Source organism: Equus asinus, chromosome 8 (assembly GCF_041296235.1).
Source record: "Equus asinus isolate D_3611 breed Donkey chromosome 8, EquAss-T2T_v2, whole genome shotgun sequence".
Taxonomy (NCBI): Eukaryota; Metazoa; Chordata; class Mammalia; order Perissodactyla; family Equidae; genus Equus; species Equus asinus.
The window spans coordinates 76,727,856-76,738,148 of record NC_091797.1 but is presented as its reverse complement, the minus strand read 5'-3'; the positions used below and the strand labels follow the sequence as shown (position 1 = coordinate 76,738,148).

General features: G+C 46.2%; 1 long non-coding RNA gene across 1 annotated transcript; it reads left to right on the top strand.

The window, feature by feature from the left end:
* The first annotated feature begins 1 nt into the window (after position 1).
* LOC106842297 (uncharacterized) lies at positions 2-9,425 on the top strand. Its single transcript, XR_006531640.2, has 3 exons — positions 2-142; positions 2,161-2,321; positions 9,099-9,425. It is a non-coding gene; the product is annotated as an uncharacterized lncRNA (long non-coding RNA).
* The last annotated feature ends 868 nt before the right edge of the window (positions 9,426-10,293 follow it).

Below are 10,293 nucleotides of genomic sequence, written 5' to 3'. Positions count from 1 at the left end.
AGTGCCCGCCCCTTCCTGCGGAGAGTGCGCCCGCCGGTCCGCGGGTGGGGAAGGTGCCGCTCGTCCGCCGTCGGGCGAGGACGTCTTCGGGCCTGTGGACGTCGACTGCCGGCTGGTGCACCGGTCTGGTGGCCAAAGGCAGGTGGGCGAGCCGGGAGCCTGCTATCTGCAGAGCGTGGGTCACAGTGTGCCCGGGGAGGTTACTGCCCTCCTCACCCGTCTGGGGTTCTCCAGGGCAAATGCAACGCCCGAGGCAGGCAGGAAAGGGTTCAAGGCTTTTCTGCTAAGCTGCAAAGATAAAGCGGCAACATTGGAAGGGAAAACCAACATCACACGGGTTCTTAGTCTTGGGGGGGGTGTGCTAGACTCCTTTGAGAATCTGAGGGAAGCTATACAGCTCCTCCATCCCTAAAAGATGCAGGCATTTTACGTAGACACAAGTCGGCCCACGACACTCTCCACTCCTCGGCTCACATCTTTAGTGGCTTCCCTTGTCACTCAGAGTAAAAGCCACAGTCCCTACAGTGGCCTTGAAAGCCCTGCGTCATCTGCCCACATCCCTCCCCTTTCCTCTCTGACCTTGTCCCCTAATAGAGCACCCAGTCTGTCTTGGCTCCAGCCATACACTTGCTTCCTTGCTGTTCCCGGAAGGGGCTGGGCATGTTCCTGCCTTAGGGCCTTTGCCTCTTCTGTGCCCTCTGCCAGGACATCTCTTCCTCCAGATAGCAGCTTGGATCATTCCCTCCTCTCCTTCAAGGCTTTATTCAAACATCACCTTCTTAGTGAGGAGTTTCTGGACCATCATATTTAAAATTGGAATCTCCATATATACTTCCCAACCTGTTTTCCCAACCTCATTCCTGTTTCTTGTTCTCTTCAGCACTCAGTACACACACACACACACACACACACACGTACGTTTATTGTCTGTCTCTTTGAAAGCAAAGATTTTCTTCCAACTTTTAAGTGAAAAATTTCAAACACATAGAAAAGCATAACTAATAGTACAATAAACACCTGTTACAACCTCTACCTATATTCGACTATTATCGACATGTTGCCGTATTTGAAGTCAGAGAAGTTTTTGTGTTTTTTTCACTGCTATCTCCCTAGGACCTAGAAGAAATGCCGGGCCCCTAGGAGTTGCTCAATAAATGTTTGTCAAATGAATGAATGAAGGCTGTGCTTTCAGAGACCTCTGCTCCAGGAGTCCTTGGTCCTTTCCTGTGAGAGAGCAAGCTGACTCTCCAGACCCCTTTGTGGAAATAGTACCCCACCCAGGAGCATGCAGCTTGCCCCAGCTGTTTGCCAAGCTGTGTGCCCCAGGGGCTTTGTCCTCCCTGGAGGGACAACTTTTTCTGATTTGCACAAAGATACAGGATGGGCTAGTGGCAGTCTTCCTGGGGTGGAGGTTTCCTCCAGCTGTACAGAAGCACTTCTGTCTTGCCCCAGGCTATGTTCTCTCTCTGTGCTATTTATTCCAGGCTGTAGCCCCAATAACTAGCACAGTCCTGGCACATAACATACACTTGGGATGTCTTTGTTGAACAGGAGAATGGTGAGTGTGGTCATCGGCCGTTATGACCTCAGATCCCTTCTTTGCCCTTCCCCTGCTCTGTTCTGTTTGGCAGGGGGCTGCATTTCTCGGGCCTCTGCTCAGTCCACTTCAGCTGCGTTCAGTCAATGGGAGACACTGGCAGGAGACTGAGTGGCAGACAGGAGGAAGGGAGAAGCTGGGGTATTCCTTCCCCTCTCTCTCTGCCTTGGGTGGGTGGTGTCTCTGGCAGAGGGTGCATCTGGTCTGGCCCCTGGGCTCTGTCCCCACCTACTCCCTTTGTCCCTCTCATCCTAGGTACAGTAGTGGCTTCCTCAGTTGCTCATATTGGGACTGTCTTCTTTTCTCCTAGTGCTCTTTATGTGTATCCATCACCTTTGTAACTAATTTCCTACCTGGAGTGGAGTTTGGTTTTCTACCTAGACTCTGATTGATGCAGTAGTGTGATCAGGTGACCAGTAATACCCAAAATATGTAACTTGCTGACCAGTTGGTGCAGGTGACCTGCGACTGGGTGGAGCAGACACAGTTGGTGCCCACCTTGGTCCTTTCAGACCAGTTCTGTGTGCTCATCCCCCAGCTTCTATGTGCTTTATTTCTCCCAGCTCCCGTTCTTCTGAGGACTGTCCCTCAGCTACTGGAGTCACTTCGCTGTTTGGGCAAGGAACTGGAAGTGCCTGGGAATTGATGCCCCTCCCGGGTGGCCTGTAGATGATGACCGACTCAGGAGTGTGAAGGCCCTGATTTCAAGACTGAACAAACCCAGGTGTAATTTTTTTCTTTTTCTTGTTTATTGTGGTAATATATACTTAGCATAAAAGTTACTATTTTAATCATTTTTAAGCAGACAGTTTAGTGGCATTAAGTCCATGAACAATATTGTGGAACTGTCACCACCATCTATTTCCAGAACTTTGTCATCGTCCAAAACTGAAATTCTGAACCCATTAAATAACACACCGTTCCTTCTTCCCCAGCCCCTGGTAACGTCTGTTTCACTTTCTGTCTCTATGAAATTGCCTATCCTGGGTACCTCACGTAAGTGGATTCATAGAACACTTGTTGAAGTCATTCTTGCTCTAGAGTCCCCCTGGGATCGGGCTGCACTCACTTGGTTCTTCCCTACCATACTCAGCCGGTCTATCAACCAGTTTCTCCTGGGAGCACTTTCTTAACAAATCATATAAATATTATATATACCTTTTTTTTTTCCCCAAAACTGGTTTGTACAAAAACCAACCCAGAGAACGGCAGAGCGTTTTCCCATGTTGAAACACATTGAAGAATACCATTTTAACATCCAAAGAGTTTCTCCTTCACCAACCTCCTGTTGATGGGCGTCAAATTTATGGCCAATGTTCCCCATTATAAACGGTGATTTGATGAATGTCCTTCCGTATAATTATTTCCTAGGACAAGTCCCTGGAGGCAGGATTATGTGTCAAAGAGTATGAACATTTTGAAGTTTTGATATATAGCACCCAACCGCCCTCCCAAAAGATTGGATCAATTCCATTCACAGAAAAGAAGAGTGTCTGTTTTTATCTCCACGTTTGCCCTTTGCCCACACTGAGTATTATCGTTTTTAAAGCTCTTTACCAATTTCATAGAAAAAAAAATCTTGTTTTGATGGCTTTTCTTTGATTACCAGTGGGCTCTCTTTCATTGCTTTTCTCCTCACTCTCATTGGAACGAGAATTTTGCACTGATTTCCACACTTACGCCAACATTTTTAGTTAATTTGTCAAGTGTATGTCTTTTCTCTCTCAGTAGGTAGTAATTGATGGACACAGAACTTCCACAATGTATCTTCTGACCTTATCCAAGTTTCTTTTGGTCGCAAGTAGAAACACCATCTCACACTATCCAATAAAAGAAATTTATTAAGGATGCAAGAGTGTTGGAAAGCTGTCAACAGCAAAGCCATCCTCTCTCTCTCTCTCTCTGTCTCTCCTTCATATTTCTCATTCTGCCAATCAGCTTTCTCATGCTCATGGTGGAAAATGGCAGTCCCTTCCATCACCTTGGTTCCAGTAACTCACAGAGATTAATTGCCTCTTTCCGAATTCCAATCCCAAATTCCTGAGGGGCCCAGCTAGGGTCTGGAGTCCATCCCTGGCCGGTCATGCTGCTGACACTGTGTGGTTCTCCTCACAACATTCTCCTCTCCTCCTCAGGTACCTGGACAGCAGTCCCAGCCAGGCTTTACCCTGGTACAAACTGTCCCTTGGCTTGTGGCTTTGTCCACAGCTGCCCTGCCACCCGTTGAGTAGTGTCACATGGTCTAGAATCTCCTCTCTCCCTAGGCCAGGCTAAGACACAGCCTGAAGCCTCAGTCTCACCACTGCAAGGAGCCTTTTCACAGACCCTGATAAGACCTTGATTCAGGGGAAGGCAGGACTGTCCCCTAGAGAAGAATCTGGGACGGGTCAAGGCATATTTGCATCCGCAGGCCAGCTGAAAGGGCAGGTTACAAATCTATGAGATTATTTTCCCTATGGGGTCAGAATGTCGTAGCATTAATCACAAACTCCTGAGTAGGTGGCATGGACTGGCCACTCCCTGATACTGAAGTGCCAGGAGCATCAAGCTTGAGGGCTCCTGTCCCAAATACTCTTCTGATAATTACTTGCCAGATTTGAATGGCTAGAATTTGGCTGGGCTCCTCTCAAGGACCTTGTTTACAGCTTGGGGTGAAGGGAGTTCTCCTGTGTAGTCCATCAAAAGATGAATGGAGGGGCCGGCCCGGTGGCACAGTGGTTAAGTTTGCATGTTCCGCTTCTCAGCAGCCTGGAGTTTGCCGGTTCGGATCCCGGGTGCAGACATGGCACCGATTGGCAAAAAGCCATGCTGTGGTAGGTGTCCCACGTATAAAGTAGACAAAGACGGGCATGGACGTTGGCTCAGGGCCAGTCTTCCTCAGCAAAAAGAGGAGGATTGGCAGTAGTTAGCTCAGGGCTAGTCTTCCTCAAAAAAAAAAAAAAAGATAAATAGATAAACACAGTGTAGTCTATCCATACAGTGGACTATTATTCAGCCATTAAAAGGAATGGAGTACTGTACTGACACATGCTACAACATGGAGGAACTTTGAAACCATTATGCTAAGTGAGAGAAGCCAGACACAAAAGGCCACATATTGTATGATTCCATTTAGAAGAAATGTCCAGGTAAGGCAAATCTATAGAGACAGAAAACAGATTAGTGGTTGTTTGGGGGGGGTGGGGAGGAAGTAGGATGGTGATAGTTAAAGGGCTGGGGGGTTCTTTTTGTGGCAGTGAAAATATTCTAGAGCCTGGCTCCATGGTCAAGTGTTTAAAGTTCCAAGCACTCTGCTTCGATAGCCTTGGTTCACGGGTTCAGATCCCTGGCACGGACCTGCTCCACTCACCAGCCATGCTGTGGAGGTGTCCCACATACAAAAAAAATAGAGGAGGACTGGCATAGATGTTAGCTCAGGGCTGATCTTCCTCAGCAAAAAAAAAGGATTGGCAGTGGGTGTTAGCTCAGGGTGAATCTTCCTAAGCAAAAAAAGAAAGAAAGAAAGAAAATATTCTAAAACTGACTGTGGTGATGGTTGCACAGCTCTGTCAACAGACTAAAGATCATTGAACTGTATACTTTAAATGGATGAATTGTGTGGCCTGAGAATGCTCTCTCACTAAAGTTTTAAGAAGTCTCCTATGCAGGATGAGCGCCCTCTAGGGGCCCTCAAGTGTCCAGAGCGGATCACAGGCCACTTTTATTTTTTTGAGACTTCAGTTGAATTAAGTCAGAGAAATGACTAAAGAGAGTAACATAAACTGTGGCAAATGTTTAAATTTTTATTGAAGTGCAAAATATATATAGAAATGTAGAAATTTTTGCAAACGAAACACATCCTTCTTGTCAAGACTGTCTCTGGGACGCTCTGGGGAACGATGCCAAAAGTCTAAATTTGAATCCCCTCATATATACGAGGCCACTTCTGAGTGACTCTGTAGGGCCCCTCTTTTCCCCTCCTTTCCCTCCTTCTTTCCTAATCTTTAGGGTTATGCCATCAGTGAGGTGGCTATTTCTATTTAAATTTAAGGTAAATAAAAACAAAAATTCAATTCCTCAGTCGCACTAGCAACATTGCAAGTATTCACTAGGCATATGTGACAACTGGCTACCGTATGGGACAGCGCAGATACAGAACATTTCCTTTATCATAGAAAGTTCTACTGGACCGCGGTGCTTTCAGAGGAAGAGCTTCTGTCCCTTCCTTGGAAAGGCTTTTTTTTTTTTTTTTTCCCTCCAGGAAGATTAGCCCTGAGCTAACATCTACCGCCAATCCCCCTCTTTTTGCTGAGGAAGACTGGCCCTGAGCTAACATCTGTGCCCATCTTGCTCCACTTTATATGTGAGACGCCTACCACAGCATGGATTACCATGTCCACACCCGGGTTCCAAACCAGTGAACCCGGGGCCACCAAAGGGGAACGTGTGCACTTAACCTCTGCACCACCGAGCCGGCTCCTTGAAAAGTTTCTTTTGATATCTATCTCTCCCCCTCAATCCTCTTTTTCTTTCTTTTCTTTTTTTTTAAATTGGTCAGCAAAATGCTCTGTCAGAACCCAGCATAATGTCTGCAAGGCTAAGCCAGTGGAAATTACAGTGTTGGAAAATAGTTGTTAGGCAAAGGAATAGAGTTAATAAATCATCCCGACGAAAAATGCACAGACCCACTAGCAATTAAAGAAATGAAAGTTAAAATAACCCTGCCATACCATTACATACCGTCTAGACTAGGAAAAATGTGTAAAAATTATGGACTGTGATATTGGCAACACTGTGGGGGAAAGAGGCACCATTACATACTGCTAGCCATCCCGGCAGTTAGGTAAATCTTCACGAAGAACCATTTCGAACTATAGTACAGAAACTATAAAACTATTCCACTTAATGACGACTATTTAATAGACAGCTGGTATGAGACATAGTACTTGGTACTTTACATACTTTAAAAAAAAATGTTCTTTTCACAACCCTATGAGGTAAGTTGGTATCCTTATCCTCATTCCAAAAATCAGCAAACCCTTAGGTTCACAGAAGTAAAAGAGGAAGGAAGCGGCTGAGCCAGGATTCAATCTCGGACCTCTTGACCCAGGAAGACCTGCCCAGAGGACCCCACATCGCTTGGCATTTCAGAGAACTGCCTCCAAGGGAAGGGTGCCGATGGCGCGAGGGAGGAAATTTATGCAAAAACATACGTTAACGTAATTTATTACAGTGACTACAAAAGGAAAAACTGAAAAACGCACAAGGGAGACAGTGTGAGTTCGGCCTGGCACACAGGAGGCTCTCAATAAATGTTTAACTTTTAAAAAGAAATTGGTGAAAAAGGGCTCTGGCGCTTTAAAAGCCACAGGCGTGTTAGGAGAGAAAGGAGGCGGCTCACGAAGCTGACGCGAAAAGCCTCTTGCCTCGTTTAAATGAGCATGCGTAAAGGCTTCCTTCGTCGCGTTCCTGCACTCAGTGCGCGTGCGCTGCCTGAACCCTGAGGAGGCTCTCGGCTCCGCCCGCCTATTTAGGTGGGCGGAGATAGTCGCGTGAGTTCGGTGGGCCTGCATTCTCCCGCGCAATTAGCCAGCCCCGCCCCTTTTTGCGCATGCGCGTACATCAGCGCCGGACCGGGAGATTGTTGAATGGCTCCTGGAGTTGCGCCTGCGCTCCCGACGCCCCTGCCGGAAGTGGGCGGAATCTTGTTCCAAAGGCGAAAGGGCGGAGGGAGAAGGCGCGGCGAAGGCGCGTGTAGCTCAGTGGGAGGCTGAATTTGGAAACTGTCCCAGATGCCCTGCTGCAAAATTCTAAACCTAGAGGTTTAAAGACCAGAATACGATCACAGAGAACTTACTTTTCGATTTTAAAAAGATTTTATAAGATTGTTCTTGTTTACAAGTGTGTTAAAGGTTTTAGGGAGAGGGAAGATTGTCCCTAAGTTTTCTTTGTCCCCATGAATTCTTACATTTCTGGAAGACTTCAAGACTCAGTAAAGAAACATTTGAATGACGCCTATGTGCCAGGTTGAAAACAAGTATAATAAAAAACCAAAATAGAGGACAGGTTCTCGCCCACATAAAGGTATGTCCTAGTCAAGAAATCAATAGGAGGATACATTAAATGAGAGCCAGAAAAAAGTCTGCGAACAATCAAGTGTAATTTTGTGTCATAAATATATAAATGCTTTGGAAGCCCCTCGTGTCAGTTCTTCAACTTTATTCCATAAACGTTTGTGGCAAGCATATTATGTTTTATATATGTACACTGTGCTGGATACTGGAGATTCAAAGATGAATATAATGCAGCCCTGCCCTTGAAAAGTTCACACTCAGAGAGGAAGGACCATGGGATTCAGGTGTAGGAAAAGCCTGGCGACGTCTTGGAGCAGCAGTGACAGTATAAAGCGACGCTCGAGGCTGTCTTGACTAAAACGGAAGAATGCGATGAAATACCTGGGAGATGGTGTCCTAAAACATGGTATGATAGACTGGGAGTGACAAGGTCTGGATGGCAAGCTGAGGAAGTTTGGGTCCAAATCCAGTGGCCAGAACCACTGTGTTTTCTTGAACTTGCTTTGATGGCAGAGGACGGGGCAGAAGGTGACTTAGATCACAGTGACCTGGTTAAGGGACAAACTGGGAAAACTGTCTAAGACAGTCTCAAGCTGGCGGGCAGTAAAACCTCCTTGCCAAGAGTGACGAATCCTAATCAAGGATCCGAACAATGGAAAGGAGAGGTGGTTCTCAGGTATCCTGAGGAAGTTGCTCAGATATTCTGTGGGGCTAGGGTGAAAAGCTTTTCCCTTTTGGGTAGCCACCATCTCCCTAAACTATTTTCTCTTGGAGAAATAGGATCCTAGAAGGGTCCTAAGTCAAGAATGGACCTGATGCTGTAAAAGAATGAACTGGTTCATACGTACCTCACAAAGAACACCGAAAAATAATGAAAAAGCAAACAAGGAAATTTTAAATGGACTTAAAATACACCAGTTAGTACAATCCTCCTCACAGGGGAGTCACACGGGGCCTCATGCTCAGAACGGCCTTGTGCTTGATTTCATGTTCTGCTGTCACCATTTTGAAATTCCTAATAATTTTTAAATAAGGGATCCTATATTTTTATTTTGCACTGGGGCCCACAGTTTATGTAGCTGGCTCTGCCTGCCTCCTCTGACTTTTGTCTCTCTCTTTGTGTTTTTTCCCTGTCTTTCGTAGTCCTATTCTTTCTCCTCTTCCTCTCTCCTCCCTTCTTCTATTTTTCCTTCTTTTCCTCCTATTTTCCTTCCTTGGCTTCTTCCCACTCCTTTAAGGCTCTGTTTAAGTATGCGGTGGCCTTGTAAGCCTCAAAACATGTTCCTGTTATTGGTTGAATTGTCTTCCTCCAAACGATGTTGAAGTCCTAACCCCCAGTACCTATAAATGTGACCTTATTCGGAAATAGGGTCTTTGCAGATGATCAAGTTAAGATGAGGTCATTAGGGTGTATTCTGATCCAATATGAGTGGTTTTCTTATGAAAAGGGGAAATCTGGACGCAGAGACAGAGACAGAGGAGAATGCCAAGTGAGACTGGAATGATGCTGCCACAAGCCAAGGAATGCCAAAGGTTGCCAGCAAACACCAGAAGCTGGGAGAGAGACGTGGAACAGACCCTGCCTCAGAGCCTCCAGAAGGAGCCACCCCTGCTGACTCCGTGATTTCAGATTTCCAGCCTCCAGAGCTGTGAAACAATAAATTTCTGTTTTTTAAGCCAACCGGTTTGTGGCACTTTGTTACGGCAGCCCTGGAAAACCAGCACAGTTCCCAATACATCCTTAATGAATACTTGTTGAATAAACAGATGGATGAATAAAGGACAATTTTATTGTCTCTGGTTCTTCAAAAGATGACAAAAGAGGTATCAAGATAATGACTTTGTCCAACCTCTCAAGTCTGGTGAGTGGTTGAAAAACTGGCCCTCTCCCCAACCTCCTTCATTTTCTCCCTTGATATAATCTCTGTATTTGATACGCACTTTGTCCTGTATCTCAGACGTGTCCTGGGCCATGATAATAGGGGCCGGTAGAGTGGGTGGCTATAGTCCCCTGTGGTGGACACTATTGGTTGCTACTGAAATTCAACACCAACACCGCCGCCCCCTTCCTCCTTGATGGCAGATCTCCAAACGTGTTAGCTTCCCTTTTGTCTGGGGAAAGCGACTCCGCTTCCTCACAGCCAGGAGGTGAATTATAATTGCGCAACCTTTTCTGTAAAGATAACAACTAGTTTTTGGCTTTGCAGGCCGAACATTCTCTGTTGCACACATATACATATATCTGGCAACAGTAACTACATTCTAAAAGGTGAGATCAAATGGAGATTGTGTTGCAAATAATATGGATCTCATTCATTGCTCAAAATGTTAGGCCCTGTCTTGGTTCGTTCAGGTGGCTATAACAAGATACCACAGACTGGGAGGCTAATGAAGAACAAATTTATTTCTCACAGTTCTGGGGGCTGGAAGCCTGAGATCAGGGTGCCAGCATGGTCGGGGGAGGGCCGTCTTCCAGGTTGCAGACTTGTGGTATTCTTACATGCAGAAGGGGCTGGGGAGCTCTGTGGGGTCTCTTTTATAAAATCACCAATCTCATTCATGAGGGCTCCACCCTCATGACCTAATCGCCTCGCAAAGGCCCCACTTCCTGGCACCATCACACTGGGTGTTAGGGTTCCAACT